A 21766-nucleotide genomic window follows, 5' to 3' on the forward strand; every position below is an offset into this window, starting at 1 on the left:
ATTGTACAATGGGCTAAGGTGACGCACACTGTCGTAGCGCCGCCGGTCGGGCACAAAGACTGGAAGGAGAAGGTAACTTCTGCTCTCGTAGCGCCTCTGGTCGGGCACAATGACTGAGAGGAGAAGGTGACCCCCTGCTGTCGCATCGCCGCCGGTCGGGCACAATGGCACATACACTCACACACGCACATGAAGACACGTGGCATCGGAACATGCCTGGAAACGCCTGGAAACGCCTGGAAACGCCTGGCGGGGAGCGTAGCGGCGACGCCGAACGGGCCAAAATGTCTGCCGCTTTGTTGCAATCGCGCCGGCTAAACCGCGCGTCGTAGGCGAAACGTAACAGACCGCCCCGCCGGGGGAAGGAGATCCCGATGGACAGGGGACTGCATCCGCTGTCCGGAGGGATGTCGCTCGATGATGCTCATAACCGAAGTCGGGCGTCCCTCGACGTTTCTTGAGCGCAGCGCACAGAGAAGGCCTCGTTCTCTCGTTCAGGTTCGCACAGGACACTGCAAAGTGACTTCGGGAGAGTTCACATTCTTGTTCTCGTTCCCGGCAAGCGTTAGAACTACGCTGAAACTCAACCGCTCAGTCAGCAAGCACGGCACAACCCTCACTAAGCCCTGCCAGGCTCTTTCCCCTTTTTATACCACTGCCTAGTTCCTTACAGTAGTCTAGCATCACTCAGAACGCGTCCACAAATTGGAAAATTGCACTAGAAAGCATATCATCACTTTGAAACACTAAACAAAAGCAATATGTTAAACAATCGTGCCTCAGGAAGAAAAACATCAGTAACAAACAATTTTGAGGCTGATTCCTACGTTAGGGGCTTCGACTTAAGCCATCGGCGTTACCGTTGAGACTCCCCTTTTTGTAACGCACCTCAAAGGAATATTGTTGCAAAGCGAGGCTCCAGCGCAGGAGGCGGCCATTTTTGGGAGAGATGGTCTGCAGCCATTGGAGAGGGCAGTGATCCGTCTCAATGATAAACCTCGAGCCGGCTAGATAGCATGACAATTTCTGAACGGCCCACACGAGACATGCACACTCTTTCTCGGTGGCGCTATACGCCTGCTCACGACTGGTCAGCTTACGACTAGCATACAGGACGGGGTGTTCTACTTCTCTATTTTCCCGTTGGCACAGTACAACGCCCATGCCTCGCTCACTAGCATCGCATTGAACAACGAACCCTTTTGTATAGTCTGGCGATCGTAGCACAGGCTGGCTTGTTAGGGCACTCTTTAGGGCGCTAAAAGCTCTTTCCTTTGTCTCGTCCCAGACGACTGTTTGAGGCTCTGTCTTCCTTAGAGCATCCGTCAGGGGAGCCGCGATATCAGAGTACCTGGGGATGTACCTCTGATAGTAGCCGGCGACACCTAAGAACGACCGAATATCGGTCTTTGTGCGCGGTTGCGGAAAGTCTCGCACAGCGGCCACTTTTATTTCAGAGGGGCGGCGACGACCCTGACCAATCACGTGACCGAGGTAGACAACCTCGGCCTGTGCTAACTGGCACTTAGGAGCCTTTACTGTCAAGCCCGCTTCGCGCAGGCGGGTTAGCACTGCCCGCAAGTGTGCCATATGCTCAGACCAGGATGCGGAGAATATCGCTACGTCGTCTAGATACGGTAAAGCGAATTCTTGCTGTCCCCGCAACACTTTATCCATGAGGCTTGAAAAACAGTATGGCGCGTTCTTCAAACCAAAACTCAATACTTTAGGACGGAATGTTCCCATTGGTGAAATGAACGCCGCATACCTACTAGCCTCTTCTGTAAGTGGAACCTGCCAATAACCCCTGACAAGATCTAGGGTGGAAATAAACTGAGCGCTACTAACTTTCTCAAGGCGCTCCTCGATGTTAGGGATCGGATAAATTTGATCCTTAGTGATGGAATTAAGCCTGCGGTAGTCGACGCAAGGACGAGGTTCCTTGCCCGGTACCTCAACTAAAATCAAAGGGGAGGTATAATCACTCTCACCTGCCTCAATAACACCGAGCTGTAGCATTTTCTTTACCTCAGCCTCCATAATATCGCTCTGGCGGGGTGACACCCGGTACGCCTTGGATCGTACTGGCTCTGGGGAGGTAAGTTCTATATCATGAGTAAGGACAGAAGTCCTACCAGGCCTCTCAGAGAACAGACCTTGAAACTCTTGTAATAGCTGGTGTAGTTCGGTTTTCTGCTCACGCGACAGCGATGCTCCACTGACTAAGTCACTAATGACTTGACCGGTGTCTTCCCGGTTCGTCACTGAGCCTAGTCCCGGAAGCTCGACCGGAAGCTCTTCAGGAACGTTTACCATCATGCACACTACTGCTTCCCTTTGTCTATAAGGTTTGAGCAGATTACAGTGGTAAACTTGCTGTGCTTTCCGCTTTCCTGGCAGACTCACCACGTAGTTAACGTCCGACAGTTTCTGAACAATTCGTGCTGGGCCCTCCCACTGCACGTCTAGTTTGTTGTTTAGCGATGTGCGCAATATCATGACCTCATCGCCCACCTCAAAACGACGGGCCCTGGCTGTCCGATCATAATAAACCTTGGCCCTATGCTGGGCCTTTGTCATTGCTTCACCTGACAACTCCTGTGCCCTTCTTAAGCGTTCGAGGAGCTTAAGCACGTACTCCACCACGACTGGGTCGTCGCCCCTGCCTTCCCACGATTCTCGAAGCATGCGAAGCGGAGACCGAAGCGAGCGACCGTACACCAGCTCAGCTGGCGAAAACCCCGTAGCTGCATGCGGCGCGGTTCTTAATGCAAACATCACCCCAGGCAGACACAGCTCCCAGTCAGTTTGATGTTCAAAACACAAGGCTCTCAACACGCGCTTCATGACGGAGTGGAGCTTCTCAACGGAATTCGACTGTGGGTGGTACACTGAGCTGTGTAGCAGCTTTACCCCACACCTTTCGAGAAAAGTTGTCGTCAAAGCGCTAGTAAACACTGTGCCCTGATCTGATTGGATTTCCGCAGGAAAACCAACTCGCGCAAATATGGACAGAAGTGCATTGACTATCTCAACTGAGCTGAGTTCTTTAAGCGGCACTGCTTCAGGGAACTTTGTCGCTGGGCAGATCACAGTCAAAATGTGTCTGTACCCCGTGGCTGTTACCGGCAGAGGTCCCACTGTATCAATAACGAGCCGTCTAAAAGGCTCCGTAATGATAGGTACCAATTTCAACGGCGCCCTTGATTTGTCCCCTGGTTTGCCCACCCGCTGACAGGTGTCACATGTCCTCACGAAATGGTCTGCGTCCCGAAAACACCCTGGCCAATAGTACTCTTGCAAGAGACGGTCCTTAGTTTTCTTAACTCCTAGGTGTCCGGACCACGAACCCCCGTGCGTCAAGCGCAACAGATCCTGACGATAGCATTGAGGAACGATCAGCTGATCGAACTCCACTCCTCTGCGGTCTAGATACTTCCGGTACAGGACTCCACCTCTTTCCACAAAACGCGCATTTTTCCTGGCGATACTTTCCTTGACATTGCAGCGAATGTTTTCTAGGCTGCCATCCTTCTTTTGCTCGGCTATCAAAGCCGACCGGCTGACTTTTAGCAACCTATCAAGTCCGTCTGACGTAGGCGCGATGAGCAAATCTGTAGATAGCTCTTCTAACTTTCCCTTATCGGGCATTTCCTCTCCAGTATCTGGCGCCTTCAACGCTACAGACTCAATTTTATTCAGTTCGTCAGCTTGCTGCACCTCTGACCCTTTTTCATTGTTCGATAACGTCGGCCCCGCAACTACCGCCTTTGCAGCGAGCTCCCGAACCTTCGACCTGGTTAAGGCCTGAACACTAGCTTCACCAAACAAAAGCCCCTTCTCGCGCAGGAGGTGATCGGACCTGTTCGAAAATAGGTACGGGTACTGGGGGGGCAGCATAGATAACACTGCCGCCTCCGTCTCAAGCGTTCCGAAAGGTCCTTCAATAAGCACTTTTGCTACTGGCAGACACACGCTATGAGCTTCCACGGCTTGCTTGATCCATGCGCACTCGCCCGTGAACATATGGGGTTCTACGTAAGACGGGTGAACTACATCCATTGTAGCTGCGGAATCGCGAAGCACTCGGCACTCTTTCCCGTTCACGAGGAGGTCTCGCATGTAAGGCTCGAGAAGCTTCATGTTCTCGTCAGTGCTGCATATTGACAAAAACACAACTTTTGTATTTGTTTCCGGACACTGCGCTGAAAAGTGACCCGGCTTCTGGCACGTATAACACACGCGCGCTTTCCTCATCTCGAACCGCTTTCTGTCCGGACACTGCGCCGAAAAGTGACCCGGCTTCTGGCACGTGTAACACACGCGCGCTTGCCTCATCTCGAACCGCTTTCTGCGTTCGGCTTCGGCTGCCGCCGTCTCCTTACGTTTGGTCGCACTGCTTCCACTCGCATCCGCACTACGCGTGTTCCCCTTTGCTCTCATGGGTGTGAACTTCGGCCTCTCAAACTTCGAGCCAAATTCACCCTTTTGACCGTCCTTAGCTCCGCGAGCCCGACGCGTCACAAACTCCTCGGCTAGCTCAGCGGCTTTAGCCACCGTACAAACGTCTGGCCTATCCAAGACCCAGTACCGCACGTTCTCAGGTAACCGACTATAAAACTGTTCTAGCCCAAAACACTGCAGAACTTTATCGTGGTCACCGAACGCTTTCTCTTCTTTGAGCCACTCCTGCATGTTTGACATTAGCTTGTAGGCAAACTCTGTATACGACTCATTCTTGCCTTTCTCACTTTCCCGAAACTTCCGACGGAACGCCTCCGCTGACAGCCGGTACTTTTTTAGCAGACTCGATTTTACTTTGTCGAAATCCTCTGCCTCCTCTCTATCCAAGCGAGCGACTACGTCGGCCGCCTCGCCGGGTAACAAAGTGAGCAAGCGCTGTGGCCACGTTTCCCGAGAGAACCCCTGCTTCTCGCACGTTCGCTCAAAGTTAACCAGGAACAAACCAATGTCCTCTCCAAGCTTAAACGGCCGCATCAGGTCAGTCATTTTGAACAATACTCGTTCTCCTGCACCGTGTGCCTGACTTCCATTACGAGCGCGTTCCATCTCTACCTCAAGACGCTTCATTTCCAAAGCGTGTTGACGGTCGCGCTCTTGTTGCTCTCGCACTTTCTGTTCTTTACGTTCACGCTCTTCTTTTTCTTTTTGTTCTTTAAGTTCGCGCTCCTGTCTTTTTGCAGTCTCCCTTTCCTCAATGATCTCAAGGCATTCCGACAGCTCGTCATCCTCAGCTTCTAACTCAAGAATAGCCTTTAGCAGTTCCGGTTTTCTGAGTTTGTCTGAGACATCCAGACCCAACTCTCTCGCAAGCTCCAGCAATTTCGGTTTGCGCAACGACTTCAAATCCATGGCTGCTCTGAATGCTGCTTTCTCTACTGCTTACTATTGTCTTGCCGCAAACTAACCCGGCAGCAACGACAGCCACAATTACCAGCTCTGTTTCTAACACTAACAAAAGCCTGGCAAACCTCAGAAGAAGAAAGTCCCGCACTCACCAAACCTCGCAGCCAAGAGTCCAGCGCAGTCGTTCCGCTGCAGGCAACCAGTCATCACACAGGGCTCGTTGCACTGCTCCCGGATCGTCGTTGAGCTGCTCAGCATACAGTCAACTGCATCTCTTCGCTGCTGGCCTCCGTTGTCGCGATCTCACCGCTGGCAGACAGTTGTTTGAATCGCACCGATGGCGCGAGTTGTTGTGGTCGCACCGCTGGTGCGATCGGTTGGGAACTCGGCGCTGACGCCCGTGGTTGTACCTGGGTCGCAAGCCCCAAGGGTAGCGTTGGCCTGGCGGCCTGGGGTACAACTGGAAGCATCCGAAGGTCCCGGCAAAGCATGAGTCGACTGGTAACAACAAAACAACTTGTTTATTTTAACATCGCAAAGAGTTGGCGGTCAGGTTGACCGAAGTAGAGAGACGGGAGAGCACTTTACTCAACAGAAGAAATCGGAGCCCTCCTTTTGGCGTCCGGGGGCAGCTGTTTTTATACTCTCGCAGTTGAGGGCAAGAAGGAACCCCTCAATAGACGAGCACGTGATTGTACAATGGGCTAAGGTGACGCACACTGTCGTAGCGCCGCCGGTCGGGCACAAAGACTGGAAGGAGAAGGTAACTTCTGCTCTCGTAGCGCCTCTGGTCGGGCACAATGACTGAGAGGAGAAGGTGACCCCCTGCTGTCGCATCGCCGCCGGTCGGGCACAATGGCACATACACTCACACACGCACATGAAGACACGTGGCATCGGAACATGCCTGGAAACGCCTGGAAACGCCTGGAAACGCCTGGCGGGGAGCGTAGCGGCGACGCCGAACGGGCCAAAATGTCTGCCGCTTTGTTGCAATCGCGCCGGCTAAACCGCGCGTCGTAGGCGAATCGTAACACCAGCGATAATCACCCTTTCACTATCTCCTACCTCTCCCTGCTTCCCGGCTTCCTGTGGCTGCAGCGTCGCCTCACTCGGGGCGTGTTGCGCTGCTTCGCTATAGCTACGCCGATTCACCGGCGGCGAGCTGGCGACCGCTTGCTTTGGCTCCCTGCCTCCCTCTTCGCCCTCGCTTTGGTGTCCTGACCCGACATTATCCGCTGCCCGAGTCTCAAGACGGTCGAGCTGCCTTTGCAGTTCGGCGTTCCTTTCTTTCGCCTCCCCAAGCTCGGCCACAGTCCTCACCAACTGCGCGGCCTGGGCCGCCTCCACCTTGACGAAATTTTCAACCTTCGCCTGCAGTGCTACCCGCTTCTCCTGCTCCTCCCTCAGGTTTGCCTTAAGCTCTTCAAACTTAGCCGCCCAATTCTATTCCAGTTTTTGGACGGCTTCCCTGACGCCCTCGCACGACCTGCACGTGAAGCTAGACCCCACCGCGTCTGCTAAATTCTGGAATTTAGTCTCGTCGAGGAAGCACCAGCGCAGGCACTCGTCGCACTGCACTTGCTCCCCGTCCCCCGCGGCCTTCACGTTTTTCGATTTCATCGCTAGGCCTACGTCCCTAGGCCCAACGAGCAAGTTCGCCAAATCACTCACGCAAACCCGACCTCGACCGCTATCCCAAACAAAAACAAAGAATTATCACTCCCTACTCCATGTAAGAATCCGAAGAGCTAGCTGAAAGAACTACCCCCTAGGCCTAACGGGGGAGCCGCCAGACCTAGACAAAGCCGGTACGTTTCCTACTCCTACCAAAAATTCAAAATTTGCGCCCCTACTCCATGCAAAAGAAAACACTTCAAAACACTAGCTAATGAAGATAAAACAGTACTTAGCTACGAACGAAGTCGCTGAAGCCTCGTCCACAGGAGCGTCCGCGAGCCACGACCCGCAAAAGGCAAAAGCAAAAGATAGGGTGCCTCGATGCGCGCGCCCCCCTCCGCCGCTCCGTGGAGGGTGGGGACATCCTTTGAAAGGGTCAGTGCCGCCTCGGCGAGGACGCGCGCCATATTTGTGCCCACTCCCCGTCCCACCTGCGTCAGTTCCACGTGCGGCGGCCTGTTTCCCGTCGGTTGCAATTTTTCTTGGCCGCAAGACGAGGAAGACATGCCGGGGTGTTGCGCGCCTGCGTGCACAAATCACTCCCGAAATGGCTGGAGAATGTTTTTATTTCCGAGAGATCCGAAAAGAAGGCTCCTGTGGCAGGCACGTACCCAAGGGGGGGCCCGGGGGGGCCCGGGCCCCCCCTGAAATCAAGTGGCATACCCCCCCCTCCCCACCCACGCCACCACTCCTCAAACGTTACTGAACTCCTCAAACATTCCTAAAACGCCGCCAGGTCAATGTTGAGACTTGGCAGCTGTTCATCGGTCTGCATTATGCTGCCTTTTTCACTCCTTTTAGATGGCGGTAGTTATCGGCATCTCTTGTAATGTGAAGGACGGTTTTCCCATAGATTCCGCACCCGCGCGATTAACTCGAGATGCGTTCAGTTGTCACCATCTATTCAACCGTCACGCGCATAGCTGTTGCTTTTGTTAGTTCAACCTTCTTTGTTTAGGCTGATCCTGGGACCAGGAGAGGGATGCGGCTGTTACTCAGCTGGTCTGTACTCTCATGGAACGAGTTGCGGCCGGAGAAAACGCCAATTGCGTTTAACTTTTCTCTTTGCTTCATTATTTCCTTGAGTTACGGCTCGCCGCAACTCTGGCAGATACCCGGAACCATATACACGTGATATGGGTTAGATAAGGTGGGAAATAAAAGAATGTGAAAGAGCGTCCATCATGAAACCCTGCAATAACCCTTAAACCCATAAGCAAGATGACTGTCGCCCGTTACCTCGTCTGTTTTCTGTTTTTCCCTAATTGTATAGCACTTTTCGTGCAAAATTGGCAACTGGAAACAAAAATAGCAAGGAGTTGAGAAATTAAGCGATCTACTAAGGGAGAGAGCCAAGGCAACAACCAAACTGCGAGCAAAAGCGAATAATAAAAAAGTTAATCATTGTTTATGAGAATATTTATGGATCAACATCTTTTTATTTAAAAAGGAAATAGAGAAGACGCCGCCGGAAGTAGAGAACAACTGCTTGTTTTGAATGACGCTTCTACAGTTATCGGTCGAACCGCCTCACGTAGCCGCTTCTCTGCTGTGCTTATGTGGGTGTTTTTCTAACCTTTCGCGGTGAGCGCAGTACGTCTAGAATCGCAGAGTCCTGCGCTCTACGCGGTTGTATGGGACTGGCGGCCGCACAGCGTTACGCAATTCGCGGAACTGTCAAAACTGATCAACAAGGCGAAAATAACTGATATTCGAAACTATAACATGAGAAAGACTGAAGAAGCCGTAAAAAATGAACGCAGCCTGAAATCAGTAAAAAAGAAACCTGGCATAGGACAAACCATGATGTATGCACTAAAAGATAAGAAGGATAATATCATCAGCAATCTCGAAGATATAGTAAAAGCAGCGGAAAAATTCTAAGCTGACCTGTATACAGTACCCAGAGGAGTCACGATACCTCACTTAGGCACAGTAATGAACAGGATGTGAAACTAGAGTACGTACGTGCTGTCCTAGAGTTCGACAAAGAAAAGGAGCTGAAGCTCGCGCCGAAGCTTTCTGAAGCACATGTTTCCTCGGGAAAGATGAAAGTGGGACTTGAAGTGCATTTTTTCAAAGAGACCCCCGCTGCAATTCGGTACTTGGTGAAAGAAAAAATACTGGAGCAAGAAGCCGAAACCACAGCATGGTTTTTAGAACTTGTATCAAGGTGGTATACTCTGATGTCATCGCGCCACCCCTCCGTTTCTCTTAGTCTTCAAGACATGGAGAAGCATTATGAAGCTGTCTGTACTCTCAAGCTGGCCATCAATACTTTTCAAGGCATGAATATGGGCAGCACCTCGCAGTGGAAGCCATCACAGGCAGGCCTTCTAATCACCACTACTGCTGTACTTCAACTCCAGGACATTCTTTTGAGCTCTGAAGGTTACACTTTCTTTCTAAATGGCAGAATACTGCAAGATTGCCTGGAAAACCTTTTCTCTGTTGTTCGCCTGAAGAAGCCGGTTCCAGATGCATTGGACATGAAATATGCTCTCAAACTTGTGTGCATTAGCCCCTTTTTGCACACGCCGAAGACAACCAGCTATGCTGTCGATGATTCGGAGTATCTGGTTGATCTACTGACAGATGGCAAGCGTGAGCTAGCTGAACCAGACCCATCTGAAATCGATGATTCTGAGATACTCTTCACTGAAGAGCTGACATCTACAGAATGTAGCGCACTCTTTCATATTGCCTGATTCCTCGTGAAAGGCATTATCAAAAAGATAAGCAGTTGCGAGCAGTGCAAAGCTGCTCTGCTAGGTTCGACAGACAGTCAGCATTCTTACCTGACAAGGCTAAAAGAATACATCCGGAACGGCGACAACCTGCATTACCCCAGTGCTCAAGTAATGAGTATTCTGAAGTCGTGCGAGGAGCTATTCAAGGGAATCACGGAATGGACCGAAAGCCTTCTTACTGTACAATCTCCTTTACAGGCTGTTGTGACGTACTTGAGCAAAATGGTTAAGTTCAACGTGAATGCTTGTCAAGTGCACAGTGCAACTGTTCAGAAGCTTCTCATTTCCACCTATGCCCGAATGAGGTTACGCATTCACCTGCGTCAGCTTGAAAAGAAAGAAGTCAACGGCCGCGGAAGCAAAACGTGTGCTGCAGTAAACTTGCAGTGAAACCACAATTTTGATAGTGTGCACAGAGCTGGTGTGTACTTTTTATAACTTTTTTCTATAGTATTTTCATATTTTTCGCACATTGTTGTAATAAATTGATGCAGCGGTGTCGCAAAGCTTTTGATCACTACACCATATTTTTTGTGGATTCTTTCAGTGATTTCTACATAAGTGTTTTGCTGTAATGAAAAAGAAATATTCAGTTAACGCGACGCGAACTTTTTAAGGCCAGAGAATATAAGAGGTTTCATAAAATATTGGATGTCGCAATACATTCCAAATACCCCACTTCAGCATCGTTTGTGTGTGTGTGCTTTCGAAGCATGACTGCCTTCTAATAGCAGCCAGTGAGGTTCTTGACTTCGCCGAAAGTATGACATTTTATCATTTGGAGTCATCCGCCTTCTATCCATAATGATACGTGTCGTTCCGCGAGAAAAACAGCTTACTTTCAAGGAAACGCGTTCGGCGCCAGTGCGCGCTCCCGAAGCGCGATGAAAGAAGTGGGCACAAATACGGCGGACTCCGTAGCAGACGACGCGATTGTCCCCACCCTCCACGGAGCGGCGGAGGGGGGCGCGCGCATCGAGGCACCCTAGCATGGATGGATGGATGGATGTTATGAGCGTCCCCTTTGGAACGGGGCGGTGGCTTGCGCCACCAAGCTCTTGCTACTATGCTGCCTAATATCCTACCTAGATTCACCAATGAAAAAAAAAAACCACTATGAACTACCACGTCCAAATTTTCTGATACCCTATTGCGAACTGTGCTTTTGTACGTCTCCGTCTTTTGTCGTTTCCCTACTTTTCTTCCACCAATCCTCCAATCGCCTCTTACTGATGTCTATTGCGGACCTGTTTGCTTTACCACTGCTCCCGCTGAACCCAAGGGCTTCAAGGAGGCCAGTGGTGCCTAAATCGACCGCTGGATAGACGTCTTCACATTCTAATAAAATATGCTCCGTCGTTTCCATAGCTTTACCGCAGCAAGCACATGCTTCTTCTTCCTTCTTATATCTCGCTTTATAGGTGCGTGTTCTAAGGCATCCCGATCTCGCTTCGAAAAGTAATGAGCTTCCCTTTGAGTTATCATAAATGGTTTCTTTCCTAATTTCGTTTTTTCCCCTTAAGTAGTTACTCATGGCAGGTTTCTTTTCCATTGCCGCCACCCATGAGATTAATTCAGCCTCTCTGACTTTCCGCTTGACCTTCTTTGTTGCTGTGTTGCCCACCCCACAGGCCGCATACTTGCTGGTAAGCTTCCTAGTTCTTTTCCTCCACTGTGAATCAATGTTTTGCCTGTACAGATACCTGAACACTCTCCCAACCCATTTACTTTCCTCCATATTCCTAAGCCGTTCTTCATACTCAATTTTACTGCGAGCTTCCCTCACTTCAAAACTAGTCCAGCCCATATCCCCTTGCACAGCTTCATTTGTAGTCTTCCCGTGAGCGCCCAATGCGAGGCGACCCACTGACCTTTGGTTCCCGTCAAGTCCTGATTGTACCCCTGATTTAAAGCAAACAACCGCATTTCCAAAAGTAAGTCCTGGAACCATTACCCCTTTCCACATACCTCGGAGGACCTCGTACCTATTGTATCCCCATAGCGCTCTGTGCTTCATTATGGCTGCATTTCTCTTCCCCTTGACTGTTATGGTTTTTTCCTGTGTTTCCATATATCCGTTGCCTTCGTTTATCCATATACCAAGGTATTTATATTCTGTTACCCGAGGTATTTCTTGGCCCTGTATCTCCACTGTCTGTTCACTGTTTTCATTGAATACAATAACACCTGATTTTCTAACACTAAATTTCAAACCTAAATTGTTGCCTTCCTGTCCACAGATATTAGCCAGACGTTGCAAATCACTTTGCTTGTTTGCGAGCAACACAATGTCGTCCGCATAAAATAAACCTGGGAGTTGCTGCTCTATTACTGTACCTGCCTGTTTGTACGAGAGATTAAACCCGATATTACTTCCTTCTAGCGCCCTCTCCATCCTCACCATGTACATCATAAACAGCAGCGGGGATAAAGGGCACCCCTGCCTCAGTCCCTTGTTGATAGGAACTTTCTCCGCGCTCCTCATCCGTTCCCATTCAACGCAAACAGTATTTTCTAGGTAAATCTCTCTCAAAAGCTGTATACAATCGTTACCTAAGCCTTCCCCTTCCAGAATATCCCACAAAATGCTGCGGTCTACGTTGTCGTATGCTCCTGTAATGTCCAAAAAGGCCACATACAACGGTCTGCTTTCTGCTTTTGATATTTCAATACACTGAGTAAGAACAAACAAGTTATCATCCAAACGCCTACCTATTCTAAAGCCATTCTGAAGCTCTCCCAAAATGCCATTATTTTCTGCCCATGCTTGAAGCTTTAATTTGATTGCCTGCATTGCTAGCCTGTATATTACCGATGTAATGGTCAACGGTCTATACGAGTGAATTCTGTCTTTCTCCCCCTTACCTTTATAAATTAAATTCATTCTACTTTGTCGCCAACTGTCTGGTATTCGTCTATCTTTTAAAGTTTTTTCAACTGCTTTCACGAGAGCTTCCTTACTTTTTGGTCCCAGTTCATTTATCAGCCTAACGGGAACCTCGTCTAGCCCTGTGGCTGTGCGCCTAGGAATTTTCTCTTCCGCTTTCTTCCAGTTTATATTTGTAAGCACGAGCTCCTTTCCCCCTTGGGTCTCTTTCATGCTCTTTTTTTCTTCAAATTCAACCTTGTCCTTGCCTTGGAAAGATTCGGCTGTTACTTTTTGGATGTAATTTATTGCTGCTTCTCCTTCCAGTCTAATTTCATCTTCGTCTAGGATATGTTGTTGTATTGTTGTTGCCTTCCTGCCTAATAATTTTATGTGATTCCAAAATATTCTAGGTGCGGCCTTCTTTTTCTCACGTATTTCTGACAACCAACGTTCACTTTCACCTTTTAATTTTGCTTGCACCAGTATTTGAACCATAGACTTTTTCTCCCGGTATATTTCCCATTTACTGGTTACTTCATCCTGTGGCAACTGCGCCTTCTTTGCCTGCCTGTGCTCTCGAGATGCTTTCTGTCGTTCGGCGATCGCTTCTCGTATCTCCTTGTTCCACCAGCTTTTCGGTTTCTTTTTTCCTTTCCAATGAACATGTTGTTTCTCTTTCCGTATTTCTGTCGTTACTACACTTAGAAGCTCACCATATTCCCACCCCTTACTTGGCGACTTGCCAATTTCTTCCTCCACTCTAGTGACTATATTTGCTATTTGTTCAGCGTTCAAATTTGGACTGGCCATTTTGCTTTCGTTGCTCTCTTTCCCAACTACATATCCCATTTTCAAAATGATGCGTTTATGGTCACTCCCTATGCTGCTAAACCCTTCCTCATCGATGACCATTTCTCTCAACTTATCATGAATTCCTTCTGTCATCAGACAGTAATCAATGGTCGATTGCCGGTTTCCCACTTCCCACGTGATCTGTCCTTCACACTTAGGCCCTGTATTCACGATCACGAGGTTATGTTGCTCGCAAAGGTCTAGCATTGACTTCCCGTTATTGTCGGTATAGCCATCTAAATCCTGTATGTGGGCATTCATGTCACCTAATAGGACTATCTCAGCACCATTCCCGAAACCCCTAATATCAGCGCTTATGCATTCCACTAACTCTTTATTCTTCTCTGTGCAATTTATTCCGGTCCACAAATACGCAACTGCAAGCCAAGTTTCTTTCCCACTCATTGTACCTGATAACCAAAGATGCTCTTGACATTGTGAATTTACTCTTCTCCATTTGGCTCCCTGATGGATGAGCATTCCGACTCCCCCTTCCTTTCTTTCCGACTTAGTTCTGTTGCACCCTTCCCATACATAATTCTCAATAACTGGCGGCTCTTCTGAGTCTCTAAGGTGCGTTTCTGAGTCTCTAAGGTGCAAAAGAGCGCGTTGCACGCCGCCCTGGCGACGAAACGCGGCATATTCAAGCCTCTCGACCAGACGACACGTCCGCGGCCGTTTCATAGTTCGCTAGGGCTTGACCTAGCGAAGGCTTTTGATAACGTCACACATAAAGCCATTCTTGAGAACCTTCAGGACTTGGGAGTAGGCGTACGAACCTACAATTACATTAGGGACTTCTTGTCAGACCGAGAAGCAAAAATCCAGATTGGAGAATGCCAATCGGATGACATTAAATGAGGCAGCAAAGGGACCCCACAGGGCTCTGTGCTCTCGCCCTTTCTTTTCAATGTGGCCATGATCAAACTCCCTGAAAGACTGGAGGCTATTGAAGGACTAAATCGCAGCATATACGCTGATGACATTACGTTGTAGATAGCTAGGGGCAGCGATGCCCAAATAGAGGAGACCCTCCAAAGGGCTATCCAGGCAGTTGAAGGTTACGTCGGACCTAGGGGACTTAAATGTTCACCGCAAAAATCGGAACTGCTTCTATACCAGCCGAAAGGCAGGGCCAGTAAGGAGGAACCGCAAATCTCTCTCACAGCTGGGGGGATCCCCATTCCAAAAGTGGACAAAATCAGAGTTCTGGGACTTTTGATTCAGGCCAACAGCTTTAATGGCGAAACAATAAGGAAACTAGACGGCTGCGCACTGCAGACCATGAGGCTGATCCGCAGGATCGCCAACAGGCGATCCGGGATGAGAGAAGCGAATCTAGTTAGGCTAGTCCAGGCCTTTGTGATAGGTAGAATAGCTTATGTTGCTCCCTTCCTCAATTTTAGGTCATTCGAGAAGAAGAAGATTGAGGGCATCATACGTAAAAGTTTCAAACAGGCGCTGGGGCTTCCCATCCGCACTGCAAATAAAAAGCTTTTAGCTCTAGGGCTCCACAACACTCTTGAGGAGATTATTGAAGCAGTGAGGATCTCGCAGTATGAGAGACTTGCGGGAAGCCCTACGGGCAGGAAAATCCTAGCTAGGCTAGGCATAAACTATGAGGGGCAGGAAGGCATCAAAATCGACCTGCCGCGAAGCGTGCGGAACCGACTAATAATCCCACCACTACCTCAAAACATGCACCCAATCCATCACAAGGAACGCAGAGAGAAACGGGCTGAGGCTCTTGAGAAGCGTTTCAAAAACTCGAAGGACGTGCTCTACGTTGATGCTGCAGACTATGGCAACGGCCGCATGGCCCTAGCTGTAGCGAGCGCTGAAACTAGACTGATAGCCAGTGGCACAGTTCCAACGGATTGCTCTCAGATTGGAGAAGAATCTGCCATAGCACTTGCAATTGCAAGTACTTCAGCCAAAATTATAGTAAGCGACTCTAAGGTTGCGGTGATGAACTTTGCCAGAGGCAGAATTTCTCCCGAGGCGAACAGAATCCTGCAGACCTGCAGAGATAGCAGGAAAATTGAAATAATCTGGGCACCTGCGCACGCCTCCCTCGCTGGGAACGAGGCGGCCCACGAATTAGCTCGAGGACTTACATTCCGAGCTGGTGGGCTAGCCGAAGGCTTCACGGGGCGAGACCGCTTAGTGTGCTACAGAGAAATCACACAACACTACAGACTAGGGCGGGTTAAATATCCTCCGGCTGATGCATCCTTAAACAAGAGCCAGGCCTCCACTTGGCGTCGCCTGCAAACCAACTCGTTTCCAAGCCCGGTGTCGTGCAGCCTCTACTACCCGGGTCAGTACTCCAGCCAGTGTAAGCTATGTAAAGCCAGGGCTAATCTTAATCACATTCTGTGGGAATGCCCACAGGCTCCCTCTGAGGGAAGAATAAAGTCTTTAGAACAATGGGAGACCTTATTACTCAGCTCCGATCCGGAGATTCAACTGAAGACCGTCCAACTGGCCGAAATCGCCGCTAGGGTCCAAGGACTCCTGGCCGTCGTCTAGGCGGGAAGACTTAAAGCCTTCCCTACATCTGTTGGACAAATAAAGTTTTACAATCCAATAGTTCGCGCATGGTTCGCATGTTTCCGTTTTCGCGCCGCTTCAAGTGGACAGTTTTCGTAAAGAAGCTAGCGCCATCAAGTGAAGAAATGACGAAAGAAGCTTTTTAAGCTTTATATATTTTTCACAGTGTGTCGCGGCGAGCACGTGCGTTTATTTAACGGTTGCGCCCTGTGCCGTTCCCATGCTTGTGTGACAGCCTGCGTCGCAAATCTAATAGCTACGGCGCCGATCTTGCTGCGCTATGGTTACGGAAGTATTAGTTGGCCTGAAGACATTCCATACTTCTCTGGCTAGACATAAGAAATTCTGATGTTACTTGGCCACAGCAGTCAATGGAGAAGAAAGCTTTATCTCATCAGCTGACTCGGGCAAGCAAAGGTTTGACTGCTCCGCTGCTTGATCCGTAACAACCCTGGCTACATTTAGTACGAATTACATAAATTTACCGGATGCATCTCAACGCCGAGTCCTCATCCGCATGCGCATTTTTAAAAACACACAGGCGGCTTAGTCGCGCTTGCGCTGGCAGTATGCGCACACAACTCGTATTACAAGGCAGCTTCTCTGCCACATAATTCTTGGCAATTAATGGAAACTATTTACCTTTCGTATCGTTCGCTTGGTGCGGTGGCATAGGAAGGAGCTTGGCGGTGGTATTGCGAAGGAAACATGGTTGGTACACATGCCGGATGGTACATGCTATTGCTCATTTTGTTTCCGACGAAAGGCCGACTGCAGATTCTGTTGTTTGGCACTGGCTGCCACGGCTGACCGTCTTCACTATCGAATAAACCAAGCACACACGCGAAATTCGATTTAGAAACCCGCCCGACACCGCTTAACAGGGCGACAAGACGGGAACTTACTCCGCTCGCCTGACTGCTTGGATGCAACGCTGCCTCCGTTCTTGTTCGTAGGGTTCAGATGGAAAGACGCAGAAGGATACATCCTCCCTCATTCCGACGTAGTTGTGACACTTGTATACGCAACAGTACCGTCGGCGTCCTTTTGTTTTTCTTCGACTTTCAGCGCACGCAACGCCGCTACCAGCAGCAATTTTCGTCCGCGGGGCGGCTGCGTTGTGCACATTCTGACCGCCAGGGAGGCGCTGCAGGCGTCGTGAAAACTCCAGCGCTGGTTCCCCATACGCTGCTCGCGCCGTTTGGTGTCGCGAACTTCGGCCCTCCAGAAATGGAGAGATACGCAATGCGAACACGTTAAAAAAACATTTATGTCAAGAAACAGTTGTTTCGCAAAACAAGCACCAAAGTAAGCTCAAACAACATAAGCCTTAAACACACAATACAATTCACAAAACCATGCAGCTGGAAGAACAAACTAAACATTAGCTATATATTGATCTATACTCTGACTCGCCAAGCGACACGTTGTCCGTAAGAATGGAATGTTCTGATCGTCAGAGTAGTGGTTCACGTTGGACCGGCGTGGCGTAAGACGTCGTCGGCCTGCGTAGTTCCGACGCGGCGTAGGTCTCGCCGTTGCGAGCAACGAGGTGGTTGTCCTCTGCCAAGAGTAGCGCAGCATAGCACATGACGCGGTCCGGGCCGGTTGGGCGTTCTACCGCTGACGTGGCCAGGCGACTGCCTCCGCGGTACTGGACAGCGGCCGGTTACGGCAGCGTGGGGCTGGACCAGGGCCGCGGAGCACAACCACGGCGACGTATAGTCGGGGCTCTGGAGCACTTGCCAGCCCACTCTCGTATGTCCGGTCCGTGGACCCCGAAGCGGCTGCTTTCAGTCTCCAGAGCACAGCTGGAGATGCGACACGTCAGCAATGCTCCCTCTTCCGACTTCCTCCCCCTTCATTTTTTTCTCTCGCGCTTCACGTGCTTCTCGCCCCACGGTTCCATTCTCCGTTTCGCCGATGGGCGTCGTAATCTTCTTCACATACTTTCACGTGCTGTGCCGGTGACTCATGACATTTGGACATAACTTAATCAGTTCCTAAATGCTGTTTCACATGCTGCGACTGGAACGAGGAAAATCGGTGCAGTCGCAATGCGATTTTTAGAGGGCCCATTTCACATGATTGCGATTTCAACAATGCGACTGGTGCGACTCCTAGGGTTGCGCACTGCCAGGTTTCGTGGCACACGCTGCATAATTCTTTTATTGTAATGAATAAAATGTTTAGATTATAATATTGACTTTTCTTGATTCATCATCATCATCAGCCTGGTTACGCGCACTGCAGCTGGGCAAAGGCCTCTCCCATACTTCTCCAACTACCCCGATCATGTACTAATTGTGGCCATGTTGTCCCTGCAAACTTATGCACTTTAGTAATTTAAAAACCTGTTAAGATTTATTTTGGATTGCGCAACGGCAGTTTCTGAAGTTCAGTGCCACATGGTGCACGTAAACAGCTGTTCACAGGTGGTTCAGCCTGTGTGTTGTCTCATCTGCCTTCGATGACCGTTTTGTTCTGTCTGCATTACAACAATCTACAAGCTGGCCTATCGACAAGTTAATATAGCTACCCTCACCACATATGCAGTATTCGGAATTCGGCTGCCACGAAGTCGTCGTGTCAGCCCAACAAGATGCTCGCGCTACCCGTGCTCGGCGTCAGCTTCTGGAGAAATGATGTGTGTATATTGCTCGTGATGGTACATATGCGGTGTCTGCTCCTAGCCATATTCTTGCGCCGAACACAACAAGCGCCAACCCGAAGCCCTCGTGTACCCCTGAACGAAGCCGCAAATGATCTGTGTAATTACTGAACGTGGAATGAAAATTGTGTTGTAAAATTCAACCTTAGCTCTAGCCTGGTTCGTCCATCGCCGTGCGTGTGCTGTGAATATATATATGGGAGGCCTCTCTAAATATTTCTAAAGGTGTAAAAGCCGACGCATGGAATGCGTCGGCTTTGCGATGCATTTGCGACCGACATCACAATCGGTATAGCCAATGGCCCACCACACTTTTGCTGCGAGATAATTGTGACATCATGATCTTGTCTTAACCCCGTCCCCCTCTGTGTCCCTTCCTTGCAATAATACATAGAGAAATGTATATGTTTTAAATGCCTAAGCATTTCTATGTCTACCCAACAAGAAATTTCTCCGGCAGTCACGTAAGACGAATGCAATGGCTCCCACACCCCTAAACAACGGCTCATACCGCCACACTAGGGTTTTTGTGATCGGACCACGAGTGTTTCGTCTAGGCTTATACAGCTTCACTGTAAAAAGAATGAACACCTTTCTGCTAGAGACCAAGACGATCATGAGGCGTACTAACTAATGAAAGTTTATTGAGCATGCCGAGTAAATGCTGGTTGACAAGCAATAAATCGAAGTTACACAAAAAGCAGAAGCAATAACATGTGTGTCCATACAGATCCCAACAGGAAATGCATCCATCTCTGAAAGTGTAACAGAGACCATGCTGACACAAGGTTCTCCCAGCGTCTTTGCATCTACAGCTTCCATAATTTCTCTAGGCAGCGGATGTGCACAGAATGCTAGCTTCCTCTGCAATGCACTCTAAACAACTCAGCGTGCATTGTAGAGGAAAAAGCTAGCATTCTGTGCACATCGGCTGCCTAGAGAACTTATGGAAGCTGTAGACCTAAAAACGCTGGGAGAATCTTGTCAGCATGGCCTCCGTTAGAAATGGATGCATTTCCTGTCAATAAACACGCATTAATTTTTGCTTCTCCTTTTTGTGTATGTTCGGCTTATTGCTTTTCAGCCAGCAGTTACTCGGTGTGTACATTAAACTTTTGGTTGTTAGATCATCTCGGCTTTCTTGTTCGTCCTATGTGTTCTCTGGTGCAGTTTGCAGCCAGGCTTTTCTTTATTTTTTTAGATTGCAACAAATCACTTTAATGACCCTTATGATGCGTCTGTGTACGTTATAAAATATTTTATTTGGCTAATGTAGCAAGAATGTATAGTGTGAAGCAGTAAGAACATGGTACGCTAACTGCTAATTAAAAGGTTGTCGTGAAAATGCACTGCGTGCTTAGAAGTATTCAAGCTATTAAACTGGGAAGACTTAGGAGTAAAGATCGACGGCGAATACCTCAACAATTTCGGTTTGCCGATGACATTGTTCTATTCAGCAACAATGCAGACGAGTTACGACAAATATTGAGGACCTTAACAGGGAGAGTGTAAGAGTGGGGCTGAAGATTAATATGCGGAAGACAAAGATAATGATAAATAACCTGGCAAAGAAAGAAGAGTTCAAGATCGCAAGTCAGCCTCTAGAGTCTGCGGTGGAGTACGTTTACCTAGGTCAACTAATCACAGGGAACCCTGACCATGAGCAGGAAATTCACAGAAGAATAAAAATGGGTTAGATCGCATACGGCAGACATCGTAAGCTCCTGACTTGGTGCTTACCGTCATCATTGAAAAGGAAAGTATACAATCAGTGTATTTTACCGGTGCTGACATGCGGCGCAGAAACTTGGAGGCTGACAAAGAAGCTTGAAAACAAGTTAAGGACCGCAAGCATGAGACCTTAGAAATGTAACAAGCCTGTGACGCCCCCTCGGGCATAATCTTCGTTGGCCCGCCAGGCTCGGTGGCCTGCCAGGCTCAGTTAGGCAACGTTGGTCACCGCACCGCAATAACTCCGCAATCAATACCGACGAGTACAGCTGCTCGGCGGTCAACCACCGTTCATCACCACCACGCTGCGCAGCGTCTGTCTAACGGAGGGTGCCTCGAGCCGTCCCTTGTTCACGAACCATGGCGGATCGTGACACTGGCGACGAGTACCCACAGATCGCCCCACGCAGCCGCGAGCGGCGAAACACCGCCTCCCGTTTCTGCCGCCATGCCGCATTACGGAAGGCTCGAGCCGTTCGAGGAAGATGAGTACGCCTGGTCAATTTACGAGGAACAAGTCCACGTGTTCTTCCGGGGCTAACGACACATCCGAGGCCAAACAGCGAGACATTTTCCTGGCCAGCTGCGGGACCCGCGTCTTCAATCTCCTGCTCGACCTTCTCAAGCCAGCCGTACCGCATGTTAAGACACTGGGTGAGTTGCTCGCCATACTACGCTCGCACTTCAACCCGGCAGCGTCCATACTAATGGAGCGTTTCCGCTTCAACAGCCGCAGCCGCCGGGAAGGTGAGACCCTCGGGCAGTTCGTTGCTGTGCTACGAGGGTTAGCGAGTGCCTGCGTTTTCGGGGACCAGCTGGACTCGCTGCTCCGGGACCGTTTCATCTTCGGCTTCAACAACACCACCATGCAGACGCGACTCCTGGAGCTTCCCGACCCCTCACTGGACGACGCCGTGAAGGCAGCGCTGGCAATGGAAGCTGCCGCCAAGAACACCGGTGAGATTGCCTGTGCGACTGGCTCACCATCGGCGGAAGCGGCAGTCAACAAGTTGGCGACAAAGGGCAGTACCTGCGGTCGCTGTGGTGGTGCCCACTCCCCCTCACAGTGCCAGTTCTCTCAAGCACAATGCTTCACGTGCGGAAAAACTGGGCACCTGGCACGTGTATGCCGAAGGGGGAGGACGAACAGCAGCAGCAGCCTGGTTCAAGCCCAGGTACCACACAAGCCCGCGGCCAGGGTAGCCGTCGCAAGGGTACGCGGCAGGGGCGTGCGGCAGCAGGCTCAAGTTCTTCTGCGGCCTGGCTCCACGTCGTGGCCGAGGACCCGCCGAT

Source organism: Dermacentor variabilis, chromosome 8, assembly GCF_050947875.1.
Source record: "Dermacentor variabilis isolate Ectoservices chromosome 8, ASM5094787v1, whole genome shotgun sequence".
Classification (NCBI taxonomy): Eukaryota; Metazoa; Arthropoda; class Arachnida; order Ixodida; family Ixodidae; genus Dermacentor; species Dermacentor variabilis.